Source organism: Plectropomus leopardus, chromosome 24 (genome assembly GCF_026936395.1).
Source record: "Plectropomus leopardus strain MGB_pleo_1.0 chromosome 24, ASM2693639v1, whole genome shotgun sequence".
In the NCBI taxonomy this organism is placed as follows: domain Eukaryota; kingdom Metazoa; phylum Chordata; class Actinopteri; order Perciformes; family Serranidae; genus Plectropomus; species Plectropomus leopardus.
The window spans coordinates 12401421-12428840 of NC_142199.1; the positions used below are offsets into that span (position 1 = coordinate 12401421).

Genomic DNA, 27420 nt, shown 5'->3' on the forward strand with positions numbered 1-27420 from the left:
CATAATTAACAAATAAATAAATAATAAAAGATATGGCCAAAACCATGCTCAATTTCAACTTACTGCACCATGTGGGGTAAGTTGAAATTCTAATCAGTTCATCCTTGAGTGAGTCAAAGTGGACATTTAAGAGAAACCCAAAAACCTGAGTGCTAGGCATAAGCCATAATAGTAAGCAATGGCATAGGGAGCCAACATGTGGAGGGGAGCAGAAAAAAAATAAAATAAATAAAATAAAAAAATAAAAATAAGGGAAAAAATCCAGATGATTTATTATTTATTTATTTTTTTACAACTATATTATTTAAAAAAAAAATGTTTTTTGGATTGCCAAGTCTATTTTTCTGACTTGCCACATGCCACCGAGCCGTGGCACAGACCTTTCTCATTCGCACAGAAGCAAATACTGCTCGGCGCATTATATTGATGCCTTTATGAGATGTACTGAGCTGTCAGCTAACTGCATTTGGGTAAACCCAAAGGCCTAAATATTTGTCACTAAGAACAAATGACGTGGTAAAAAGAGTCAAAAAGTCGACATGAGGGGAGGCTGATAGGCCAATCAAAACTGGACAGGGGGCCGTGTTTAGAACGCTGTGTGAAACCAAAAGTCTGCGCTTTTTTAACATAATTTTACACAATTAACATGGTTTGGCACATGGATGTCACTAATGCGACATATCTACGTTACGAAGCAAGTGTATTTATTTAAACGAAAAAAATGATCATTTTTCTAAACCGCAGTGTTTACACCTAAGTGTGACCATGACAACATTAACCACATGTTACAATGTGTTTCAGCTGTGTGTCACATTGATACGTTAAAGTTTGCCCTGTGTGTTGCTGTCAGACAAACCACTGACATTTGACGACTTGGTAATGAGAATGGGTTGGGCAGCATGAGACTTTGAATTATCACCAGCAGCAACCTCCCAAGGGAAGGGGGGCATGTGTGCGATGGGTATGAGTTCAAAACAGGCGAATTGAAGAATAAGTGACAGCTTAAAATGTCAGTTTCTGAAATATATCAAAACAGCAGTCCTTTTTCATATTCATTAACGATGAAGACAACCCAGCTGTTTGGTGCAGCGGAGAGAGAGCTATCTATTATGACGGCATCATTATTACCAAGCAAAGCTAACGTTTGATGTCTGCGTCCTGAACAAATTTCGCCCAAGGCCGGCTCCAAAAATGCTGGAGCAGTATGTGCAACAACAGCATCTGCATTCACAACTACAGCAACTTAAGACTTGTGCTTTCATTACTGCTGAAAGGAAGCCCAAAGAAATGGAGGATATATTCCTCCAGCCAGCAGAGAGGAGGTAGATCACACCAGGGTGACAGGGTTCACCAGCTACCTGAACACAGCTGAAGAAATCACTTGGGGTTGAATTATCTATGCCACACACACTATATCTTCACACAAGCAGTTAGACCCACGCTAAGTGCTAAGTACCAAGCGTTTGTTGTATAATGAAAAAAAATATTGAAGCTCTCCTTCGATATTTACCACAGAGCCCTCCTACCATTTTTCTCGTCTTACTCTGGCGTTTCTGGTGCAGAGAGGCAATTTATTATGGAGCTGACTTTTATTATACCTCGGTGTGTGCCTGTGAGGATGCAAGAGGAGTTAATGCCAGCACCAACAACAGCAAGGACTGCAAATTTGTCCAATTTGAGTTTTGATGGACATTTTTTAAATAAATAGAGACCTGTGATAACAATTGTAACGTGTCCTCCAATGAAAAAGTAAGGCTAATGATGTTTTAAGGAGACTTGAATTTTGACAGGAAGCCTGTGTTATGACCTGGAGGTGTGGGGTTTGAAAGAAGTAAATGGGAGGTTCTCATAAAAGACGCTATTAGGTTGCATTATGGGAAATGTAGGGTCTAATATTTTTGGAACTTAACACTCACCAAGGACTAAAAGTTAAGTGCTGCTTTGACTTTGTTGCAGTCCCTTGTCAAGTACTGGTTCCTTACTCTGGGCATGAGCTTTCATATTTGAAACTCTTAGGACACATTATTATATGTAATGATAGCTTTTGCTATTTTAGTACTTATATCACAAAGCATGGATGACAAATTGTTTTTAGTGCTTCATTATCATTTTGTTCTCAGTGGGCATTTTTAATGCCTGTAAGTGCTACTTAACAGCTTCACTTCAAATAAAGGCCATTTGACAATAAAGCTCAAATCACCATTTTATTTTCATTATAATATCTATTTCTTTCTATTCAAAGTATTTACTAATACGTGTCCTCAAACTTCATATATAGCGAGGTCAATTGTTATGGTTATATATGGTTTCCATTTTGGAATGGATATAAATTTCATATTTCATGCCTATGCATCTTTTGTGCAGATACAGTCCATGCAGTACACATTAGATAAAATTAAAATGGCACATTTTGAATTACTGAATATGGCTAAAGTTAATCTGTAAGGTTTAAAGGGTTAGTTTGGATTCACCAAATTCATTCACATAACAAACAAACTACAGGTCAGGGTAGTGGTACACAGGCAACTCCCATGTTCAGTGAGGTATATATATTTTTTTTTTCAATGGAGTCTGACTTTGCAGAGGCATTAGAGTACTTTGACCTTTAGTTCAGTTCCCTGTCAAAACAGCCCTCTCTCTTTCCCAACTTATCAAATACTGCTTCTTGCAATGATTTCGGCGTCACACACAGGCGATGTAGCAAATGTAGGTGTGAGAGTTCACGGAACAAGCGGCGATATTTGAAGACTTTGGATGAGACTGTGTTGGTTGTAAAGGGCTGTCTGTTGAGGAAGTAAAGAGCATACGACTGGATCACTGAGAATTGGATTAGACTACAGGAGTTCTGTGAGAGATTGTGATGTAGATTTGCTGTTAACTGCAGTCACCTATGAGTTCAATTCATAGAATTTCAAGAATTTTCTCAATTTTTAGATTCTTTGTTCACTGGAGGCATGGAAGGAAAAGGTTTTTCTGACAAATACAATGTTATATACTTGATATAGAAATTGCAACTTTGTAGGGTGAAGTAATACTTTAAAAAAGGGTCACAAATGTTATACTTAAAAAAGGCATATACATTTTCAGAACAAAAGATGGACACCTAAATTTGCAGCAATTGCTGTTCTAACCAGAGTTTTATCTTCAGAGTGACACACAGGTGGCGCTCTCATGAACATTTACAGGAGCAGGGTGGTATTTATGGTATTGATTCAACTAAAATACAGGCCCCGTATTCTTTGTAATGACAGAACATGTCAACAACAAGGCAACAGACCCATTTGTGTCTTCAATAGCTTTTGGAAAACCTTGGGCACATAAGTCTCTGCCTTTTTTCTACATAGATAATAGTTAATAGCATTAAAGTGTTACAGGATTTGGTCATTTCATGGTATCTGCTAACATAAGAAAAATATAGAAATTGCCACCAGACTTATCTTTGAAAATATTAGTAATATGATAGCTTTTGGGGAAAAAAATTATCATACATTAGCATACCACAAGTTGAAACTGATACATCTTCATCAAACAGACATTGTCTTTGTCCCTGTCCTTGTACCTACTGCCAGCTATGCACCACCGTGCTATTCTGCTGCTTGTTTTCTCCCAGCAGCCAGTTATACAAACAAGGATACACTGAAAACAGCAACTATCAGAATTTCCTGAATGAAAGGTCAATGCCTCCTTGTGTCTAAAATTAGCCCGAGTCTGCTGAGTCTCGCCACTTTGCAGTTAAACATGGTAAGAAGTGAACGACTCTCACCTTCTCCTTCAATTAAATGACAGTGGAAATATTTTAATGCGGTGAAAATACTGCAAGTTTGTGTGACTTTTAGAAATTAAATAAAATAAACTGAGATTAAATTGTGCCTCTGCAGAGGAAGGGAGGGGGGGACATTGTAGATAAGGATGCAACACTATATAAAAGATACAAAAAAAAAAAAAAAAACACAAGCATTTCAAACATGTGAACTTGCAGAAAATACCTGCAGGGTAAACCATCTCTACATTATTAATGAATGTACTTTGTTTGACAGTTCCAGTTTCAACATTTTTTTTGCTCCCTGTAGGTGAAATCCTGTCATTTTGGTTATCACCAGCACCAAAACAGCTCGCCATGTGTCCCTGTGTGTTTGTGTTCTTAAAGATTATGTAATCATTTGTGATTTTTGGACCCCTGGCTGCTTCAGCTGACAAGCTCTTGCAAAGAAAGGCACTCTGAATTCTTCCCCTCCAGGGGGCAGGTTGTGCTGTGAGCTGGCTTTAGCCGACCGTTTCCATGAGTCCCATGCCTCCTCATATCCCAGTCAGACTTTCTCGTGCTCTCAAAACACCCCCCACAAGTCTAATGCCACCACTCAGACAATTCTGCAGTTCACAAATAATCTCTTTACATACACAAACACAGGCAATAATATGCACATAACCTCATTTGCACACACATAAACTCCATGAGCAAAGTTGCACACATGCTTATGTGCCCTTAGACACAAACACACACACTTTGACATTCTACATGATGAAATGACAGACGAGCGGAGGGGAATGTCATGCACAATAGACGTCCTCTCGCGTTTGGGCCTAGTTTGTGATGCGGAGTGACACATCACGCAGCTCTGTAGGTATGCCATTTGTAAAGATTACATCGTGATTTGGATGATACTAGAGGGCACGTCCAATAGATAGAGGAAAGAGAGGGCAGACACACGCAGAAGAGAGGAAGACAGAGACCTGGGGGGAGGAGGAGAGACAGATACAGAGAAGAGAGATCATTACTTGGCATGTCCAACAGTGAAGCAGGCAGCCTGTGTGTGTGTTTTCTGGGCATGCAGCTTCCACCGTTCCCCTCAAAGTCCTTTTCAATAATGTAAATGTCCCTCACTAGCGGGCCCGTCTCCTCTCTGTGCTTAATTGTTTTTGGCCTGTTATGCCTTTGCTCCCTTGCATCCAGTCTGAGATTGTTGCTTGCTCCTGTTTATTGTGTGTGTGTGTGTGTGTGTGTGGCGTAGATGGTGCATGACTTTGTTTGTGCACCTCTGTCAGCAAATGCAAGGTTTAAAAGAGAAACTGAAGAGAAATAAATCATGACACCCACCTTAAAATCAGCGGGAAAGTCGTATGAACGCAGCATTAGTAGGACGAGAGCAGTGTAAATGAGGGGACGACAGAGAAAGCTGGAGAAAAAAAAAACAAGAGTTAGAGGAACAGTCTGTACAAAACTAGAAGCAGAGCTGCATGTAGAGAGCCGTGGAACTATAATAAGGGAAAACGAGGAAGAAGCTCAGGGAATAAAGAGAAAAGGGAAGTGAAACAGTGCTGGAATGTGAACAGGAACAAGAAAAAAGGGGGTATAAAGAAGGGGGAAAGAGAAAGGAGGGGGGGGCGGGGGGGTACGATAAGGAAGAAGTCTATTTGTTTGGCTTATGTAGTGCAACCTCCCCAAACACACACACAGACACACACCACCACAAACCCGACAGACAGGCCTCCCTGCGGGTTGTTAGCCATGCTTGCAGAAATACAGCTTCATTTCTGTTGACAGCCGGAGGAAAATAATTGGCCGATAACAACTCATCAGAATGCAGGCGATATGTATGATTTTCTCACCCAGTTGTATCTGAGACAATCAGCAGCAGTGTAAACAAGCGAGCGGAGGGATCGTTTCATTTCTGTCAAGGCGGTGTCGGAAGTAAAGTTTGGATTTGCCTGCACACACTTTGATTTTATTGATTTCTTTGTCTGGGTGATTGTTGTGTGAGGTGGTTCACTTTCAGGTGCAGACAAACAGGGGATTTGGCGAGGGGCCTTTACATTTCTCATGTCTGTGGAGTTATTTTAAGGAATGCTTGCGCCACTTGTTTATCTGTTGATAGTATGCAAAAGAAGTACAAGTACCTAAAAACTAATGAGCCAAACTGGAACGAAAAACCGCTGATTGAAACCCAAACAGCCTGCAGGCAAACATCTGTAAAAATGTGCATTTCAGTTTTGAGCAACTTGATATTTGGCTTGGTCAACTGTTAATTCTTGGAGCCAAATCAAATAACTTTCACAGTCAGCTAAGTGTTGGGGGTGACTCATAGCTAGCCAACTGCTGCGCAAAGCTATTCATTTCACAAGTTGCTTGAATGTTTTCAAGGTATGCACGAGCAATGCTTTCAATGATATGATAATAACACCAGCTACATCCAAGGGTCCAACCTGAACATTTGGACTTCCTAAACTCTCATTCCTGAATGATTTAAACTCTTTTTGCAAGGTCCCATCTGAAATCTGGCAGGGTGAGCAAATTAGCACTCTACCCGAGCCTGAAAAGTCAAATTGGTTGAATGTTATTCACATTTCTTGCAACTCCCACCACAGAGATGATTCAGTTCTGTATCACTTGACCTGCTCTGGGTTTACTCATCAACCAGCAACAGCTACTGGACTGAGAATCTGAATCTGAGACATGTCTTCCAAAAGGAGGAAGAGATGTGTCTTAAAGTTTCTCTCTGGGCATTGATTACACTCCTAACAAAACGGATCTCTGCTCATCAAAACTACATATTTATATGTTTTGACCATGAAAAACACCTTGCTTGGTCTGAACTACTTGTTGTGTAATATAGCAGCAAACCACTATTTGCTATGTAAAGATATAGTGGAGTTATGGCAGAGCAGAGAATGAAGTCGTCCTCCCTCTGTGTGTGTGGTGCTCTGAGCTTCTGTTGTGGTAAGCTGGTCTGACTGTGTGTGCTTGTTAGTGCATGTGCGTATGCCACCAGCTAGCTCATCTAGCCGGTGGGAGACAAGTAGGGACGTGGTGGTTATGCTTTTCAGTAGCGAAGCTGATTTATTGACTGAGTAGTGCGGTAGCTTCCACAAAAGGTACCGACTATTTTCACGAGGAAAAGCTCTGAGCTGCAGCACACTCTTTTTTCTGCTGAAGTCTGGATAAAACTAAGGATAATAAAACTGAGGATAAATAATGTGACTGACACCAGCACCACACCAAGGAACGTAGACGAGGAGAGCACTTCTTTATAACATCCCATACTAATCCCGTGCTTGCTGCTTCACAACTGGCCTTTCTTGGCAAGACCTGCCCTACTCTGCCTCTGATTGGCTACAGTGATGCATCTGTCACATGTCCTGCTGATGTAAACACAACTACACAACAATGACACACAAGTAAGACAGAAGGGAGCAGACTTCACTGAAAGCAGATGGCAGGTGTCATCTACATGTCAATGTTTCCTTTTAAAGCAAACCGAGACAGTGCTGGACTGTAAAAGAGGGATAGTAAATATGGCTGAACAACAGGCCGAGGGCCATGTGGACTGCATACTTATTACTGACTCATTTAGTGGATTTGCAGTGGACTCTAAAGGAATAGACAAAACAGACCACAACAAGGGCCAAGCAAAGATCTATACAGTCAGATAATAGTATAGTGGGAAGAGAGTAGAGAGACAGTGTGACATACTGCTGCTGTGTGTTATTTGCAGGACATATTTCTGTTCTAATGTCCCCAAGAAAGAACAGATTTAATTAAGATCTGTTCTTTAGCTTGCCTGTTTGTTTGGTGCTGCTTTTCTTATCACTGAGATTATGCTGATTGGACATATTTGTTGCTTTATGCCCTTGAATCTATATTTTTGAGACTATAATTTGTACATTGTAGTTCTATGGTGAAAATGTTGACTGCTTATTTTGCTCATGATCTGCCTTGTAGTATATTAAAAAAAAAAAAAAAAACAACACTATATGGACGGTTAACAAAGTTAAAAACTTGATTTGCACAGGAGGAGGTCTTTGATGTCGGCAACACTGATTTAGAAGAGGGGATGCATCGCTGTGATTGATGCCTCATGAGTTGCATAATCACAAGCCTTGTTTGTTGATCTCGTTTACTCCTGTCAGTCTTCCTCATGACTGGACAGCAACTGAAACTGTTCGCATTTAAATTTACCAACCAATTAGCAATGACCCTTGAGTTTTCAGCCAAGCGTGGCTGCATGGAAATAGCTGTTGAATTTCATCCTTGCTACACTTTCTGTAATAGAGTAATATAAGTGTTTATATGGCTGCATCCCCTCTAAAAAAGGCAGTATCTCCCTTATTAGGGGCAGCCCCTCCACCTGTCCGAACAGCTCTCATAAGAGGGTGACCTGTGCTAATTTTGTTTCTCTAAGCTGTCCCTGTATAACACTAAAATCTCTTTTCAGGACAACACTTGTATTTGGGGAAATGGAATATTGAGAGCAAATGTATGCCATTTAGATGTATAATTTACCTCTCTTGGCTTCAGCATTACATTGCAAGCTTTTCCTTTGTGATTTAACTCTCAGTGAGGGGCCCTTTGCAGATGAAATGCCTCTTTGTAGCTAAAAAGATGAGCCATTCAGAGAATCTCCTTAAGTATTCACACACAGCATGTATGGTTTTGCACAAAGGTGTGCTGGTATCACATGAGTGACTTTAAAGTTGTGATTAAAAAAAATGTCAGAGGTGTCTCTGTTATTATACTGTGCAGTTAAGTTCTACAGAAATCGTTTTTGAAGCAATCAAATATGATTTCCTCATTAACTTGTATACTTTGGTGTAATTCTCTTCCCACCTGAGTTCCATGTTGCTCCATTTGTTTTTCTTTATTGAAGATGATGAACCAGCACCGCTGCGTGTTGAAGCCAGTGCAGAACAGGTTTTAGCTGCATTATGATTCTTCAAATCTTTGTCACAAACCAGCTGTTCATCCAGATATTATTTCTCATGTTCGTACAAGCATAGAAACATGCTCTCATTTGCATTTTTTGTAATTTGTTGTAGAAACTCTGTTGAAATCAGCACTACTATTGACCACCGTAATTACATCTTATCAGTCACTATTTGTATTGCATATTCACAGACACCTGCAGAGTGCAACCTTCTACTTTTTCCCCCATCTGCCTCAGCCCTCCCTTTAATAAGTCAGCTCTCACCATTCACAGTCTTTGCCCTTCCTTGCGTGTCTATAATGATACCTGCACCACTGATTGATGCATGACAGGAGCACTACCTCCAGCAGTGGTCATTTTTGAAGCATCAGCACTTCCCAACAGCGGATAGCGCTACCTGACCACACCTGCTGCGCTTCCCTCAATTAACGTAGCTGTGGGCCCGCGCCTGTGTGTGTGTGAACTGTCAGTTTCTTTGTCCGACTTCACCGCGCCTGCCTGGCCTCTCGCCGAGCTCATTTTCCCCTTCACTCTGTGTGAAGGCCATCTTCAGAGAGAGGGTAGAGAAAGATGGAAAGGAACAAATCAGAGGGAGGCAAAGATAGAGCAGGCAGTGAAGAAAGAGAAACAAAGGCTGGGGGGAAAAAGAGGCTGTTTAAAAGAGAATGAGCTAGCTCAAGGAAGATAGAGGAACTGTGAGAACCAGATAGAGAAAAAGAGATAAAGAAAGATAGAAAAGCAATGAGAGAGACTTCTGCTGTCCGGCATTAAAGTTATTTGTAGTTTCTGGGCTCTTCTTTAAACACACATCTCAGTATAAATGATTGAGCGCGGCTTTAATCTTTACAGGCTCGCACAGACTCTGAATGTGAACTTTACAGCACTATAGATGGATTCCTACATGTAATGGCAGACGTGCTCCCAAACACACACAGAACGCACGCTTCTGTACAATTTTTAGGACTCCACTTTAAACAAAAGAGAAAGCTTGCTTCTCTGTGTGCCTTTTTACAAGAGCTGTCAAAGCCAGTGCTGCAGAGGATTAGGAACAGTATAGATCTGTAATGCATCACAACAGGCCCGAGCAAATAAACAAATTGGAGAGAAAAGCACTGCACAAAAGACTTGCCAGGAACTATTTATCAAAATTTCTGTTGTCTCTGACCTATAAGAGCGCTTTCTCCCTCTTCTCTTTTTTTGCAGAATACCTTATAGATGCAAGCTGACACCGCTGGCATATAGCCTCCAAGAAATTACAGCTCAGCGCTGTGCTCGGCGACTTTTACCAACCTGTCAGTAATAGCTATTATCTTGCGTGATGCCAGCAATGTCCCTGCTCTAAGCCATGGATAACTTCCAACATAATTGACCTCCGTTTTGAGGTTACATCTTTTACTTTCCCCTTACACCGGTAGCTCATCTCGTCTCTCCGCTACACAATGGGGGTAACCTATATGGACATTTGTTACCATGGCAGCGAGAGGCAGTTGCTTGAGTGTTTTATTACTTGTTGAGGGTGAAAAGCGCTCTACATCAGGCCCTTGTCCCTGAGTGTGTGGCTTGTCAGAGTGTCCTCTTCACCCCTGCGCCACTGGGAAAGTGTGTAAGTGTGAAATGTATGTTTTGTTATAGTCAGCCTCTCTGCAAGTGTATGCAAGGCTTTGAGAGGACACTTGAGACAAACACTCCTTTTATACGAATTGAATCATTAAGAGGAAACCTCCTCTTACAGCTGTAAGATTAAAAGGGTGGGCCAATGCCCCCCTCACCCCCCCAAAAAACAGCACATTTTATCAGATACCTCTAGAGTGATTTAGATAAATTAAGTCAGCTTTTAGGCCTCTTGTGGGCCAGTTTTCTTTGTCTATATGGATATCTTTTAGCTAAACAGTTCAATTACAAACTCTTGGAACTGCTTATAAACAACAACAAAAATGCCCCTTTGCAAACTGGACAGTGTGCTCTGTGCAATTCCAAATATCTTGAAAAAAAAAGGTAAGAAAGAAAGAAACACAAACAATTGTCAGAATTTGAAAATACTGCCTCCACCTGCAGCTCTACCCTCTCTTTCCTAAGTCCCTCCTGACAACCACGGGCATTGGCACTCGCTTCATACAGTAACGCGTTCTTTTGGATCTTATTTTATTGCCCTGTTTTTTTTTTCTCTCTATCAGACCAAATGTGAGATAAAAATTAGTGAGGTAACCAATCAATGATCCCTCCACCCTACCCCCACCACTGTGGAGTTCTTGCAGGGAGGAGAACATGCAACAGCTCCAAAAACAGACCTTCAGTTCGTGGTCCAAGTGGCTTGTATTCGACCACTGCAGACCCCCCAGCACCAGGTGTCACTAACCTGAGTAAAGGCAGCAGCAGAAAGTTTGCTGATCTGGCAGGAAGTTGGAGGCGGGGTAAATGCTGGCTGGATTCAGGTTGCTGCAACTGCTGACTGGGGTCTGTCTCTGGTTGTCTGCCCTCTTCCTGTAATCGGAGTCTGTAAAGGAGAGGGCCACACTATGAATCAATTATCTCGCTAGCCTTATAATAATCATGAGTCTTACACTCCGGTTAGCATTCTCTGAAACACTTTAGTTCATTGACTCAGATTCTAGACTCTATTTTAGTGTCTTTTTGAAAAGTTGTCTTCCTTTTTTGGCTTGCTTTGAGGTGTAGGCAGTTGTTACCATTGCTTGAATGGCAACTTCCACCGCAGAATTCTCCACCATTGAATCAGGCTTTCACAGAAAGAATGTGCATGTGCATTTGCATTTGTCAAACAGTCAATAGGAACACCCTCTCTCCGAAATGACCCGAGACTGGCTGAAGTCTCTCCTTGTGAGCTAGATTTCCAACCCTGAAAACAGAGCCGAGAGGTGGTGCAGAACTATAGTGTTCTCAGTCCACTTAAAGTGCAAAATGCTTAAAAAATTTAACATGGGAATTATTTTTGCCTACTCAGGCTTTGAGGTTGTAATAAATCATATGTGAAGTATGTTTCATTTTGGCCTTAGCCCCAATACCATTTCTCATAAAATTAAGGGATGAAAGAACATCAGAAAATATCAAACTGTGAAAGAAAATGTATTTTTTATGTCTACCTGGGAGAATTTTTTTTTTTTTATGTCCTCCCAGGATTTATTCAATTTCATGAAGTTTTTACTTCGCTTTCACTTCTTCATTGGAATTGCAGACATGTAATTTGCAAAGACATGAATTCAGGAACTTTGTAAAACTTACACTCTTTGAAGATGGAGCATTTTCAATTAGAAAACAGCTGGCTGCATGACGCGTACTTGGAAGCACTCATGCGTGGAATGTTTCAAACAGACTTCAATATAATACACCTGCCAGCGCCTCCCCCTCCCCACTTTGATAGCGCCCACCAATCTAAATGAAATGTGTTGTTGTGTGTCGACAGCCGTAGGCACTGGCCACTCAGTCGGAGTAAACACCTGTCTGAAATTGGCTGGAATTGGTACAATCCAGGGCGCGGAATCATTACACCGGCATGAGATCGCCATGAAACGCCTTCTGTGTTTGTGCTGCCAATTTCATTAGGCCTGGGCGTGCTCTCTTCATGTTACTTTGACAGCGTCTCGCTTTTTTCCCCCCCAGCACCGTCTTATTTATATGGTTTCTATGGTGGAGTTGGACAGGCTCCCTCCGGAGACAGAGCTCTCATTGTGAGAACTCTGAAGAAGACTTGTAATAGAAGCACACTGACGCGCCGCCCTGTCAGTTGTAACACGCAAATGTTGCCCACCCACACACAAAACATCATATAGTGTTTTAGCTATATCCATAAGCCCACACTGATAGTCAAGCCATGCTGCCAATGAGAAAGCTAAAATAATTGGTCCACGGGGAGTCCCGTTTTGTCTGTGTCATTAGAAACAGCTCAGTGATAAAAGGCAAGAGATGCACAAATCAAAAATAATGTTGCAACATTGCGACCCTCAAAAAAATCCGAGAGTGACTTCTCTTTGAGGACTGGAGGAATTATCTCCGAGAGCAATAAAACGTGCACATGCTCAGCCATATAAATAAACCACAAGCTGTTCTGGAACATCGCAAATCCTCTGGCTTTAAGGTAATTAGAAAAGCTCAGATTTGATTTTTCTTAAGTCACTCTCAACCATGTACCAGTGCCTTTTTTTTTGTTCTTTGAAGAAAGGGTTCATCTTTGAAACATGCCAATTAGCCCGCGCGTTTTTTGGAATAACTCAGAGCAAATGTGCAGTCCGAGAGATGCCACTGTTCCTCGCCTCTCATGCACTCAATTAGAACAGCAGTCAAAAATTGGGAGTTTTCTTGCCATCAGCAACTGAAGAGATCTGTGGCATTTCTGGTCTGTTGCACTCTTTAGTGAAGAATATCACTGTGTGGCTCGTGCTGCCAAAACTTTTTTGGGGGGAGATGTGAGAACTTTCTCTGATTGAGGGCGCTTGATTCTTTGTTCTTTGTCTCGATTCGTATTCAAATGATCATCTACAATTATTCTTGTCTTGTCGAAGATACAGTGTGATCGTCTTGAAGGGGAACTATCCAAAGACCACTCCGACAAAAAGAACAAACCCACCTCTCAGAGTGCTTACAGTGAAGCCAAGCCTTATTTGCATCTGGATTAAGGATGTGCGAAAGGCGGCATTGTGTACTCTTGCATGCCATGTTGCCTTGTAGACTCAAAGCGTGTGATCGAGGAGAGACAACAGAGGGAGTCCACGAATGGAAATGTCGGAGCACATTTCCAGTCTGAGCATCTGAAATGGGACGTGAACAGAGCCACCTCCTACTGGAGCCAAAGAGAGAACATTTCTTATGTTTTTTTTCTAGAAGTTCTACAAGACAACATGATTACAGTGCAGGGACTGAAAGGGAAAATGCACAGAGCCATCAATACAAAATGAAACCCGACAGACAGTATAGTGCTGCTTCTTAAGCAGGGCTCATTACAGAAGGCCGTGCTCTTTTCTCTGCTCTGCTCTCCTTTTCTTCGGCTGTTTCTCTCTGTGTGTCATTTCCTCTTTTCATCTCCACCTTTCCCTGCAGTTTCTACGCTCTCCATCCCTACTTATGTGACTTCTCTCCGTTCTTGCTGCCCGTTTCTCACTACTCTTCTAAAGGTTAACACAGCAAAGGTTCATGCCCGAAAGTGAAGCTGCCCCCTCAGATCCCCGATCTGCTCCCTGCTCCGATAAAACTAAATGACTAGAATGCTTGGCAGAGTAAAATCACAACTTCTTTTTAATCTTCCAGCACTTCTGTGGGTGTTGCTCAAAAGTTTCTGTTCTGTATCCTTGCCTGGCTTTATACAGCTGCAGGAAAGACCAAACGAGGGGCCTCGTTTCGAGAAAAGTAGTGCAATCAAGTATGACCTTAGCAGAAGTGTACAGAGAAAGTGATGTGAGATAGCTATAGCTGGACTTTTACTTCATGTGGAAAAGATTTTAGCTCTCTGTGGGTCTTCACTAGACATACCCACATTATTTGCCTGTTTGATGAATGTTGTAGATATGTATATGGGAAAGAACTGCATGCAAACTTTAACTGTGAGCACTTAAATTGTCAGGGGGAAACGAAGGCAGGAAACATCGGTTGTAAGCGCCCTCGCAGGGCAAAAGGTCAACATATTCTGTGGGCGGTAAACAAAGTGCATCAGAATGGCTGCACCCATTATTTCTATCATCCACACGTCTGCATTATATGTTTGAATTGTTTCTTATTTTTTTATCGTATAGCTTCAGACTGTACACTGTACCTCTTTTTATTTTGTTTGGCTCTAGTCCTCTCTTTTATTATTTATGTCTTCCTCGATCTTCTTTTAAATTAAGCATGTTTACCAACACACAGTATTTCAAACATGCTCACCCCCAACAATTTCTGCTTGCTCGATCGAGCAAGCAGATATTGTTGGGGGTGAGCATGCAGTGTCTTCAGAAGTCTTTGAAGACTTCAGATATCCCAGGAAAGGTTAAGGCAGCAACAGAGGCAGAGCATGACTTCATTCCACACAATAATGAGCCATGTGCTTCGGGCAATCTGACAGACAGGCTTTTGATCCAATGGTACATTTTTTTCTTAAAAGTATTTCAATCACCATTTGATTGATACCTTTATACATCCAATCCTTTTTAAGGCTTAATTTGCAAATACTAAAATAACAGGTGTTTACAGCTTATAAAACAAACAGGACCGAGAGTCTACAGCCATGCTGGCAGCTCTATGAGGCTGTACTTGAGCTACACGCTAATGAAATAGCTACATAATTTTGGTCAGAGCATTGTCTTGAACAGCACAGCTGGCATGTTGACTTCTCACTGAGGTCCAATGCCAAAGGTTTCAGCCTTAGCACACAGACAGACACAAACACGTTCTCTTATCTTTGGTTTAGAGTCTACAGTCCTCCTGACCTGCATGTCGTGGACCGTGGGAGGAAATTTAAGCGAGCCCAGTGAGAAAATGCAAACAGCACACAGCAACTACCCACAGCTTGGACCTTCTTTGTACAGGGCAACAGTGTTAATGACCGAGGTAGTGCGCTCCATATGCACTTTACTGCAGGCTTGAATACAATATAGATAAAACAAGTAGTTAACTAACATTAAATGCTAATATATGTAATTACCAGTGACATCTCCCCAGTGGATTAAGGATGGAGAATTAGGCTATGCATTGTAACTTAACCACAACTGTACTGTTTATTCTCTTAGTCTACTTTAGATTCATAAATCTTGGATGAGGCAGATAAGCATATTTCTGTATGCGTACGGCCATTTTAAAACCACTGCTTGTGTCTAAAAGTAAGCGTCCTTGAACATTAATGATGAGGTTAAATCATTTATTAAGGAAGCCCCAGGGCTTGCTGATCTTACTCCATGTAAATTTGCAGCCTTCTGACAATTTCACCCTCAGTTGGATGTCAGAACATTAACTGATTAAATTCATTGATTTAGGCCTTATTTATTGATCCGTAAAACTGACAGTCCATCAGAAAGCCCATATTTCTCATATGTCATTCAGGTGCCATGGGTCACACAGAGAGGATTGTTAATCGCTGAACATTTAAATCATTTTCAGTGGAATCTTATAATGTAAGGGACACTATATGGTTAAAGGGCCAAGTTGTAAGATATGGCCAGAATTTTAGTTTAAAACATTTTAAAAAATTAACTTGCAATATCAACAGAACCCCTGTCCCTGGCAAGAAACCATATTCATCAGCAAAAAAAAAGTGATATAAAAAGAAGCTAATCAAGAGTAAACATTGGTGGCTTTTCACCACTTGTGACTGCTCTTAGCAAGAAAAGAGATGATGTAACTTTTCTTTTAGACTGCTAAGTAACACTAAACATTGGCTATGTAGCAAAATTTACCTGTAGTGCAACTAATGACAAACAGATTTACATTCCAAATGGAGCCATATAAATGCTGTTTTCTTGCCACGGTGGTCTTGCTAAAACTGAGCTAAGTAGGCTATAATGTAAACTACAGGCCATAACCACCTGTGAGAATTAGGCTTATTTTGTCTGGATCTTAGAATTTCAGCAGTTCTCACCTTTAGATGTTGAGTGTTCTTGCCCTGCTGTTAGTCAGTGGCTGACTTTTCTTTTTTTATTATATATTAAAAAATACATAACTGATGACTGTCAATTTAAACTGTATTGACCCAGTTGTAGTGGACAGGGGCATGTGGGATGAAAAAATAGGTTTTTCATGATATAAATAAATAATAGCAACTTGTTTAAAAGAGGTGATGTATTAGACAAGTAACATTTGGTAGTATCCCTTTCCATAAGCTATAGAAATGTCAATGTTATTGTTATTGTGTTATGTTATTTTGTTATTTTAAAATGTTATTTTTCAAGACTTTCCTGTTGAGTTTTTTGCCAAATTTAGCAAACATTTTTGAAACAGTCCATGAGCTATCCATTCTGTGTGCATTTAAAAAAAAAAGTTCATGCACGACCCTGGCTCTGCTGGCTATGTGGTTGTTCAGAGTTGGTAACCGACCAGAGCACAACGGAATCCGATTTAAGTTTAGAAATGGGGTTAGGGTTACTTGATACTACTCCGGCATGGGTCTGTGTTTGGACAGAAATATCTTGCCTGAGCTGCGCTTTCCTCTGTAAATGGGAAACATAGTGGCTCAGACTGAGCTGCAGAGCACTATTCCAGCCACTCTTCAACAGGGGGCATTTGTGCTTGTGCATAGAACTGGGGAAAGGTCATGGATGTATATCAGGATAGACACTGGGAGCAACAGAAGATTAACTAATTTTTGTTTAGTCTTAAATAACAAAAAATCAAATAATGTCAATACATTATTGTAAAACAGAACTGGCATGATATGCACTATACAAAATATAATAATGTCATGATACAAACTATTGAAATATCATGGTGAAGATACATAAGTATGAAAAAAAGTAGTTTTTCTTAATTTTAAAAAGTTGACTTTTCCAGGAAACACCCCTGAGAGTGTTCCGCTGTGAGCCACTCATCAATCATTTTTGCTGTAAAGTTTCCGGCTTCTTCACGGTGCAGTGAGAGTTGAAGCTGCAGGCTAATGTGCCACCAAACTCTCACTGAAAATCAGGAGGCAAAAAAAAGACCCTCCGTTTCCACTTCCCTGCAATCATTTTCCACCCAGAAACAGAACAGGTGGCACATGGGTCCCTGGAGACATGGTGACAACCAGGAAAACAAATGTTGAGCCTACTTGAGTGGTAGAGTCTGGCTGGCAAATAAATATGCTTGGGCTTAATTTCCATGATCAATGAATGGTTTCAGGGGGAAATCTGCATGTAAAAGAGTAAAAAGCCTGGTACATAACAAGAGGTAATTCCCATTTGAAAGTGTAATGGCTGTTGCCACAAACTGTGCTCACTTGGCATCCCCCAACAGCCCCCCCCCACACACACACACACATTGGTGCGCTAGCTGTGAATCCCCAGGGAGACAATTGTTTTTGCGGCCATGTTTACTTTGTGAGCAATACTTCCAAAGTCGAGATACATCAGTACTGTACAGGCTCATTTGCAAAACATATGAGACGAGCAACCTGTTCCCTTTCGTTTGGCAGTCTGTCCGCAAGCTGTAAACACACAATAAAATATGCAGTGATTATAGAAGCAGTGCTGACTTCTCTAAATATGTTAGGCATATTACATTCCTTTGTTTCTCATCAAGGGCATGCTAGATCTTAATTACTTGGTATTTTCCTCAGTGACTTGTTAGTCCATCTCATTGATTTACTTCCAATTTCATGCAATCAGCAGGTTTAAACATAAAGATGGAATGCCTCTAAAATTACACATTCCTTTAAATTCCCTGTAAATTATATGAATATGCAGGCTTTGGGTGAGGAAAAAAAATGACAAATTACTTGTTATCCGGCTGTTTTAAACAGCTGGGACAAATAATAGACACACCTAATATGATGTAATCAATTGCTAATTTCAATAGATAAAGTCTCTTGTGTTTCTGATTTTGGCAACTTTTATGCATTGACCACACAGATCTGACTGAGAATGAAGGATTTAAAGCAACACATAGACCACTTTTTCACTGAATTCATACGTCACCACATGGATTCTTGAAAGTAACCTATATAAATACTTGCTCTGTGATGGTTGTGAAGCTCAATTTTTATTTGACACACTGTTAAGACTCAGCCCAATTCTGTTAAGTCAAGCTCCATTAAGAGACTTTTCCAGAGTTTTTAACTGCTTATTTCAGTCAGTGGATGGCAAACTTAGGGACTGTCTGTTACTTATGAGAGGGAAAGAGGCGTGAGAGACAGCAGAGGCATGTCAAATCATTTTTAAGGTTTACATTTTTAAAATCTAATAACAGCCACCTTGCCAAATAATACTGATATTCTGTCCCCTGAACCACTTTTGTGTATGTTATGGTTTATTTTGGAAAAGGGTGATCATATGCACATACTGATAATGGCTGGCTGTGTGCATGCTGTTATGTGTGCGATGCATAGGCTTATTAAATTTTGTGTGTATTTGTGTAAAAGTGTGCAGACAGCTTGTGTGATGCTACGATTTGTAGGGTGGATTTGCATTTTGCTAAAGAAATTAGCTGTTTGGCGACATTTTGGTGTGAATATAGAAAAAAAATCAAACATGGTTATTTAGGGTGGAGGGAGGGTCATGCATTGAAAGCTCTGGAAAATGAAGGGTTGAAAAGAAAATCACAGTCTACTTCAATTTTCACATTTGCATGACATTGTGATTATCAAGATACAACAAAGACAAAATACATTTTTTTAAAAAATCAAAACATTTTAAAGTGCATTAAATGTTACTAGCTTCTTTAGGCTTGTTTTTTATTTTTCAAATGTAGCAAAATATCAGTTTTAGGGCGAGCTCATTTGTTGTAGTAGTCTGCTGAAGCTTTCGTTGTAGGCCTCTCTGCCCTCAGACAGTATTACTATGTGATATATTGTTTAAGGCTGCCTCCAAAGCAGCCTCTCGAGCCCATTGGGCAGAAGTCTTAAGTCATTGTCAATTAAGTCAGCACTGATGCTTTCTCTGGCTTACAGAGTGAGAGTGAGTGCACTCTTGGCCCACTCAAGGCGAAGCTTATAACATGGAACCTGAATGGCACCACATGAGGCCAAAAAGAGCGGTTGTTATGCCTAAGAGTGCTGAGTTCTGCTCAAGGCTTCCCATCCTAAAGCCCACAAGGAAGGGAGGAAGGCAAAATTGCATCATCTGTGCTCCAAATTGGCCTGTTTGTAAGCTCAGCACTTGCAAGCCCTGTATACAGTATATGTATGCTGTCCCCTGGCAGTGTTGCTGTGCTCATTTCACTCACAGGTTCTTTGCTTAGTGTTGAGAGGAAAAATGTGACAAATGTATCGTCTCAGCGTGTTACAGTGCCAGATATACCACCCACCACCTTATGTTTGGCAGGCAAGATAAGTGAGGTTCCATCTGACCCACTGCATGGTGACATACATTCCCTGACTCCGACTCATGTCATGAAGAATGGCTGCTTTTCTTATTGGAAGAAAGTGCTGGTTTGCTTTTGTGTGATCAACTATAGAGTCCCTAGAAAGAGCAAAGCCTTTGCCGAGTAAGAGAAGAGTTAAGTATTGCAATACTAGTCCCATAATCACAGAAAGAGCTGTCTTGCAAGACATCCTGCTGTGTTGCAAGCAGTTTTCATGCTATGATGATTTTAGGCATTACCATTAAAAGGGCCCAAATGGGGTCCACACGCTACAGGGAGTACATCCTGAATTATTGCCCGAATGCCTGGGGAAAAGTGTCCTGTTGCTGGTGACATGCAGGTGCAGAGAGCAGAAGTGGACTCCATCTGCACAAGGATTAACAGCAGCAAACAACTGCATGCAAGGCAACCGTCTTTTTCAAGGAGAGAAGAAGCTGACGCAGCATCTACAGTGTGTAAGATCATCAAGTGGGGTTCTTGACTTAGGATTTCAAGATCCTAGACGCTAGATCCAACACTCAGTCCAGGCATTTCCAGTCCCGACATGAACCCTGTTGTCTGAAACAGCCAGACAAGTGGTCCTGCTGGGATTGACTGTCCCTTGAGAGGACCAGTTGGAGGAGGCCTCCAAGAGATAAACAGAGCCAAGTACATAGACATGAAGATGGTGTGTGCAATGCATGCTCATCGAGTTGGCTGCAGAGGCTGAACCGGCCAAATTCCTATGCTGGGCCTCAAGCTCCTTGGCAGCACAACACTGTGCGGAAAGAAAGCCCTCGAGAATGTCACTGATGGCACATCAAGGGAATCAAGATGGCTGTGGACTATATGCGCTATACACAGACACATGCAGGGAGCTAATAAATCTTAGGCTAGGATGTTTGAAACACCTGATGACCTCTGGATTTAAATCAAGTCAAGAGAACCACTTCGGAGATAAAGCAATTACCGATACAGTTCATTTATGACATTTTTTATTGTCTAGTAATTGTCAGTAACAACCCAATGCCAATAAAATAAAACTGCAAACTACAGATTACATCTGTACCTTATTATTTAGGCACACAAACCACTTGGTTATGGTGAGGAAAATGCCATGGTTTGGGGGCACACTGGAAAATGTGTCGCATATTATATCCTGGCAGGGAACACGGTGATATCTTGTGTTATGATCGCCACCTGGGTGTCAATATAGCAACGTCAAAGTCAGAGTTTTACTTTTACTGAGGGCAGCTGATTGTCTGAGCCATTGTCAGTCACTAGTTTTTGTGTAATAAACCTCTCTTTGGATGCTGAAATCTTGACCTGACCAACATCTACCAATACAAAGGTACAGAGATTTTTGCCTAATGTTCACCCATCCCACTTAAACAACTCCTCTGTGATCGACCATATCTCCACATTGTAAAAAAAAACAATAACCTAATTTTGTGGCACTAACCCTGGTGAAAACACAGCAATGACTCGCTAAAAACACCCTGTTCTATTTTTCGTTGGTGTCAAACAGTGGTCTGCAGCTTGGCAGGCATGTCTCTTTCAGGTGACACACCATTCACCATTCTCTACACCTTCTGGCTCCTTAAGAAACATCAATATAATAAGTATGAAACCACCAGATGTTGCATATTCATGGTTTGCAGAAACCCACAATGCCAACCTTTTCTTCTGGAGACTGGTCTTTCAGTAAACCGTTCCTTTTTAACACCCTTAATGGCAATTTGCAGCAAGCAAATATACGCTGATTACAAAATTAACCTCACAGTAACCTCTCATTTACCTGCTCCCTTGACATATTCCACCTCAGTGTCTTCCAATCAATGTTGAAATACCATCCACGCCCTTGAATGATACTAACAGCTAAAGTACTAAAAGTCAAAGACAGACAAAAGATCAGTATGTCAACAAACGGGTCATTTATCCAGTGAAATTTGTGAAACCTTAAACACAACACAGTGTTGACTTGCATATGTCTTCATTCAGTCAGTTGTACACAGGCTAGAAAGAGTCTTAAGGTCAAAGCCAATATGTGAGCTTAGGTAATTTTTGTCCCCGCTGGCTCCCTTGTTGTACACCTCAATCTCTCCAGAATTTCTGCTTTCACCAAGCTTTTATCATTTTGTCTCAGTTTGAAGTGCCATGCTCATTGTACATCCTTATTAATTTCCCCCCAGATTCAGCCCCATTTCCTGCCTGTTGGCTAGGTGAACGAGACCTAATCATGGAAGGTAATTCTCATATCAATTCATTTAACCCCAACCAGAGTGCCATGAATTAAATATCTCCCCAAACACACCAAAATCATTTCACATCTAAATCTGAATTAATCACGTCTAATTAGACAATTATGCATTTATTCTGTTTTGCAGTCAAGCAATCAAGGGCCAATTAGCAAGATCAGACAAATACATACATCCAATTGCTGGGAAATCTCGAAGCATCCTCAAATCGTTTTTTTTTTTTTCTTTTTAGTGAGTGAACTTAGTCTGTAAGATCTCAAGTTTTATCTTAACCTCAAAGATTTCCCATCCTCTCATGCATTCCAAAACACTGTCCATGAGTCTTTGGTCCAAAAAAGACAGATGATCTCATGAGCAAAAGTAAAATTATTCAGAGGGGACTCAGATCTCATATTTTTAATAGCAAGCCATAATGTGTTTTGCTTTCATGCCAGCAATAAATTCATCTTTTTGGTATTGATTTTTTTTCTCCAAATGTTGAGTTTTGCATTTTGAAAGAAATTGTTGTGTTACCCATTTATCTCCCTAACCTCAGACCTATTCCCCTTTGCCTCCCTGCTTCCATCTTGTTTACTGCAATCACATTTGTTCACCTCCTCTTATCCTCTTTCCCATTTTCTGCCTAACCTCCAGCCCCTTAAATTTAAGGCAGCTGTGACATGCTATATCAGCATTAAATTTAAGATATTTTAGTGACTAAATACTTGACCAATGCCAAGATCTTGACCTGAAATCCATTTCACTGATTTTCCTTCTCTAAATGCTTCTGAAAAGTCTCCATATTTGTAATTTATAGATGTGAGCAGACTCTGCTACCTCAGACAGATCTTAATTTTTGAGAATATAATGTTTGAAATGCACAGTAAAACCTCCCATTTGTTTGAATAGCTGAGCATTTCCACTGCTAATGTTTTCACATGAAACCCTGAGTCAAGGAGTCTGTGGTCAGATTTATTTCTTTAGGTGGGTGAAAAAAACACCATTTGTCTGACATAGTCTGTTCTGTGTATAATAACAAAACATAATGATTAGATCTGGGTTTTTTATGTTTGTGCAGTATTGAAACCTCACTATGGATTCATGCAAAAATAGATAAAAAGTTTTACATACATATTTAAAGAAATAACACTAAGTTGATCATCACAGTTAAACCAGAAAGTACTTAGTTTATCAATCATTTTTAAAGCATAACATTTTTTTGCATAACCTGCAGGCAGACATGCTGCGCCCTGAGATGTACAGAGTTTAACTTTTGGAGCATGCACTGCTTGTCATGTAACGAGGAAAAACAAATCGCAGCCAGCAGATATCTCTCACTTCTGTAAATATCAGGAGAAGCTGATCATTTTAATGCAAGGATACCCTGAGCTTTACATCTCTCCAAAAAACTATTTCAGACCCAATACACACTAAAGAAACACCTGTAAGAAGATCAGCTCTGCACTTAGGATTTCTGGTAAGAGGGCTCTGATACGGTGCTGTTTATGGTCGCTTACGTAGCAGCCTCAGACACAACTTGCCTCTGCACTCACGAAAGTTGGCACATCACCCAGCGCCCCACCTAACGTTTTCCAGGCACTTAAAGATGGGGCATGTTTACGGCCCGTAACAATGAGATAATGTAGCCATGCAGCAATGTTTGTGGCTAAGTCACATAAATAACTGTTTTAAGAGAATGGGGAAAAAGTAACCTTTGCTTTTACTGCATACGTAAATTCACATATTGATTTAAAACCACAACCCCCAATGCATTTAATAAATAGAATAGACATTTTACATACCTGTCCCGGAGGAAGAGGGCCATACAGGATCAGTTTTGAGTCTTTTCAAATCCCGCAATTCTCTCCATCTGTGGAATGAGAGACTAGGGTTAACTTGTCAGATCAGATCTCATATTGTAAATATGTTTTAATATTGACATTGAGGTATTTGGTCAAAGATATCATGCTATATGATTTTTTACATGCCACTCAGACCTAATCAGAGGGTAAACTGTACAGGATTGTTTGTTATGTCAGCTTATGCCATCAGCATGTTTTGCACTGATCAGTACTGACAAAGGTTTCAAAAACTATCTGGCTTTCCAAGTGATGCAATATATCTGCTTCTCCTCATCAGCCATCTTCTTACAGTGGCCTTCTGCCAATCTGGACCCAGACCAAACCCAAACAATGTTACCAGCAACAATTTCACATTACTGCCGAGTCATTTAATTCAATGTTACTATCAATAAATACTGATTAATGTAGCTTTAAGTAAAGGGGAAACAAACAAGCCAATCCAAATCCAATAATCCAGGGAAAGGCTACAGCAAATGTGGCTGGGGCCTTGTAAGTTGGACTAATCGATAGGAATTTTGAGAGAATCAAAAGGTGGGCGAAGAGGTCAGAGCATCTCAAGAACAAATTGATTTCCAGGCGCCTTTGAAAAATTGAGGTTAGTATCGAGAGTCATCAATGTCAAATGCAAGGCACAGCTCATGGGATTAATACCTGTCCTTCCTTCCTCAAGCAAATGGCATTGATTACACATTCTGTCCAGTAGTTATGCAGTTGGCTATTGACACAGACACACTTGTCTAATCTTTCTGTGCTGTTTTAATCAATCACCAGGCACCCTCTTCTGTTGTTCGCCCTCTCACACCCACACAGGACTAGACCTGTAAACGTGCACCGTCACGCCCTATAAGCCTACTTTATTTCTAATGCTGTGAGACTGTCTGTGGCTAGTTTGGAAGTCTCTCTCTTTACTTTCACTTTGTCACTGCCAGGGTCAGAGAAATCATGAAATAGCACAGGGCTCCCAGTGGGGCACTTTGTTTTCTGTGACACAGAGAAAGTCGTTTGTCATCACACAGCTAAAGAGTTATCCTGTAAAAATAGAATCAAATATATCTTCACCTCACACTCTTTTTCACAAGCCGTCATCCTGTTTGCTGTCTCATATTCTTCTTGCCCTCCCATACTCTCTCAGTTCTTACCTCTTCTCCCTGCTCCCTCCTTCCAACGCTGCTTTACCTCCTGCCTAATTTAGTACACGATCTGATATTTTGATGTAATTAGCTTAGAAATGACTCAAGAGCTGGATTGCACTTTAAAGCAATTTAGTATGTTTAGCTTCATTTATTTCTGCCTATCAAGATGTGAGGCACAACAAGTTGTTCCACTTGAAAATACTAAAGTGTGTGCAGAAAAAAAAAGTCTGGTTCAACACTGCACTCTGTTTACTCGCCTTAGCCTCTGCAGTATCCTCACCTTCACTTGGAACAATCTAGTTTGGGAAGCATTTTCTTCTTAAAGAGGCCGCTATACTCCAAAAAAAAAAAAAAAAAAAAATGTCTTGGATGATCGTCGTTTTGCTTGACAGACCCTTCCATTCCTTTGCTGAATGCTGACATTCTATTTTTGCGATCGGAGCTTGAAAAGTGCACCTAAAAGCCTGATTTTGTGACATGACAACTACGGGAGAAGCCAATCATGTTACATATTACAATATGCAAATTTCACAATGTGTATCCTTGAAAATCACAAAAAAAAATCTTCTGAGAACAGACTTTTGGGGTTTAGGCTTGGACTGCAAAATGAACAGACAAAGCCACCAAGACGCTATCTGGTCTCACAAACTGTGTTTTCCTACAAAGTTCTGCACCTAAATTCGTACATATGCCACATATTTTGAAAGGCTGCAATTGCGTGTCAAATGCACTGACAGGAGTAAACAAGGAAGCAGTTCTTAGTGGAAGGCTAGGGTGGTGGATGGGTTCTAAAAATCCAGACCCGTTGGGCATCTTAACACTGGCGTCTATGGGGATTGACTTGCTCTTGGAGTCAGCCTCAATTGGCCAGTAGAGAAACTGCTGTTTTAGGCATGTCTGGTTTATCTTCATTTTTTAGCCCCAGAGATTGCTGCTGGGGCTGGAGATAACTTGTGTCCATTGGTTAACTTAATTAACTTCTTAAACTAATCATCTTGTATATTAATATCATCTGAAGGGGGTCATTATTCTTGATTCTTGAGTTTTAAATATCCCATTGAAGATGTGACTAATAAATAAACTTAAATGAGCTTGATACAACATCCGATTTGTAGCACAATGGGGTATTCTGGTGTGTCTCTCTGATTGCTGAACATCATTATAAAATGGCAGCTCTGACCTCCATTCTAATTGAGCAATAAGTACATACCAAGTTGTCCTGCCATAATTTGAAATATTATGAAATATATTTAGTGATCATTGCTATGAGGTATGGTTATTCATGCCTTAACTTTGAAGGACTTGTCTTTGTTTCCCTTACCGCATTGCAGAGAGTTGAGAAGAATGACTAACTCATCATAAAGAGTGAACTGGACTGGATATTAACAAGTCCAAGAAATTATTCATCATGCTAACAAAAAATCAGTTAAGACGAATAAATGTCCTCCTGAAACCTCTATAAATTTGAGGAAAATGTCTTTTCCTCCTGGATTACAGTTAAATGTTGAGATCTGCTTTCCAGATATAACCACCCAATTCCTTGAAAAAAAGAAATGCTTCCATTGTATGTCTCTGCAAACTGTGGATATGTTACATTTATACAGTATTTTGTAGTTGAAACGTTAACGTTTCTCAACAAGGCTACGGTGAAAGTGGGGATATGTTTACACAGTCGTGGTGCATATTTGTGGCACATGAGCCACTGGGTTATGGTTAGGAAAATATCATGTTTTGGCTTAAAACAGGCATGACTGGTGGCACAAAAGGTGCTGGGAAAAGAGGGAAGGGTGAGTGAAAAACACCCAGGCTTGGAGATTCAAATGCACCTGGGAAATGCCCTGATGTGCCATTAAAAACACCCAGGTTTGGTGGCTCAAACGCTTCATGGAAGTACTGTTATGTGCAACTGAAAAAAGCCAAGATAGATGTTAACGCCAGTAGAAGTGAAGTGAAGGGTTGCCAACAAAACAACTGTTTTTGTTGGTCTTAAACACTAGTCTGCAACTTGGCAGATGTCTTGCCTCGGTGTTGCACAACATTAAATGCAAAAACATTTCTCCTAGCAATTCGGCTGGATAAAAAAGAAGAAAATTATTAACATTTTGTTTGGAAAGGAAATGCTCAATTGTAAGACAGGCCTCAAAATTGTCAAATTGTTCTTTTTTTTTTGTTTTTCTTTGTTGTTATTTGTGTAAAGTGACCATGTGACTGAAATATTCTGGAGGACATAGCTACAGAAAGCACACTGAATTCCCTTAAAAGACATTACAACCTAATTTTTATTGACAAGTTGGATTTAAAACAACCATCCATCCATGATCAATTCATCCAAACAATAAATACTTCAAATAAACCTCTTCCACTAATGTTGAAAATGTTGTCTAGTACCATGTCAGGTATAGGCTACAGTTTGTACTGTTCTTAATGCTGGGTAAAGACTCTAAGTTGACTCTAATGTGTTTGCAGGAAGAATGTGAGTGACACATGCAGCATGAATACATGTGGTTTAGCCCACTTACTCTCCACGTCAGCAATTGATAAA

The 27420-nt window shown here is 40.5% G+C and overlaps 1 long non-coding RNA gene across 1 annotated transcript in view; it reads right to left on the reverse strand.

Annotated features, from left to right (window-relative positions):
• LOC148185506 (uncharacterized) overlaps nt 1–23754 on the reverse strand; it is a 79305-nt gene extending 55551 nt beyond the window's left edge. The window contains exons 1-2 of the long non-coding RNA XR_015775865.1: nt 23686–23754; nt 11056–11193 (exon numbers count right to left, since the gene is read on the reverse strand). This is a non-coding gene — a long non-coding RNA (uncharacterized LOC148185506). The remainder of the gene's footprint in view (nt 1–11055; nt 11194–23685) is intronic.
• Between the last annotated feature and the right edge of the window lie 3666 nt (nt 23755–27420).